Source organism: Arachis ipaensis, chromosome B06 (assembly GCF_000816755.2).
Source record: "Arachis ipaensis cultivar K30076 chromosome B06, Araip1.1, whole genome shotgun sequence".
In the NCBI taxonomy this organism is placed as follows: domain Eukaryota; kingdom Viridiplantae; phylum Streptophyta; class Magnoliopsida; order Fabales; family Fabaceae; genus Arachis; species Arachis ipaensis.
The window spans coordinates 129,654,357-129,655,850 of NC_029790.2; positions in this window are offsets into that span (position 1 = coordinate 129,654,357).

Sequence of the window (1,494 nt, forward strand, 5' to 3'; positions counted from 1 at the left end):
GGAAATTGACTACAAAATTATATATAAAAAAAAAATTGTTTGTCAAAAGACTTTTATTTAATTATAACAAACTTGAAATATTATTTAAATATTTCTTGTAACTGTATTTATAACGTTGTCTAGAGAACGACAAAGGTAAATATGTAGTTGTTAATAAATGTTATATTGAAATGCAAAAGTTACAGATATATTATTAAACGAAAAATTTTATCCAAAGTAATGAATATAGTACGAACCAAAAAAAGGCAGTAATAACTATTTGCATTTTTCTTTAAAAATTCCATATTTCTTCTTGAATATGTAATGTTGTTGATCTATCGATGATCATTATAAAGTTAAAAATAAAATATATCAATTCACCAAATGATATAATTAAATAAATTTAGTAATGATTAAAAGTCCAAATTCATTCTCTAATTATCTTTCTAATATCTATCTAGAATCCCGCTAGGGAGTCAATAGAGTATCTGTACAATGTGTACGACGGGTTGTTTATTTGGCTTAATATGAGTTAAAAAATGAACATCCAAAGTAAAATACTACTAATTTCTCAAACACAATACACCCATACTATCCACAATAACCATCCGAGTACCAGATATAATAAACATCTAATATCCTACTAAATTAAACATTCATAAACCTTCATTATATACATTATACAAATACTCCATTGACTCCATATACTTCCTCATCTAAATATATTCATTACTTTGTTCATAATTTACTAATTTTGTTATAGAGTGCAAATCCAAATCCAAATCCAAATCTCTAATAATGACTTTTGTGGTGGGGGCCAAATCACTAATCACAACAATTTGAGGGGTCAGCGTGAAATCCTTTTGCTTTCATAGTATTTGGAAGTAAAACTATTAAGGATATAGAGTCAAAGTTAGCCACTTTCTTTCTCAAGTTCTTGACTCTAATAGAAACCACTATACCTACGTACTGAAATGGCTAAAATGCATGTCGTTTATTGTTTATATGGGAGGTCCCATGGTCGTTTAGCGCGATTGAGGCGAATTCATGAATTGATCCATCAATTTCAATTCATCTTCCACGCCACACGTCAAGCTCCAATTTCTATTACTTTTTGTTTTTGTATAAACGTATACATTTTTATTAGGGTGATTTACGCTCATATACTAAATAGAGTTTAAAAATATTTTAAATTAAAATTAATTATACGCTCCATCTTAAATATTTTTATTTAAATTAAATTAACGTTATTTATATATAAATCGAATAAAATCTATGTATATATTATTTCAGAAATAAATTAAATTAATTTGATTAAATTTATTACTAATACAATATATACATGGCATAAATTAACATAAATTTTAAAATAATACTCAATTCATTTTATTAGCGTAACTTACATACCTTTTTATTAGATAGCTGTTTTATTGCTTTATTACTTTTGGTTTTTGGTATAAAAGTATACATTTTTTATTAGATAGCTGTTCTATTATTATTTAAAAATTAAATAAT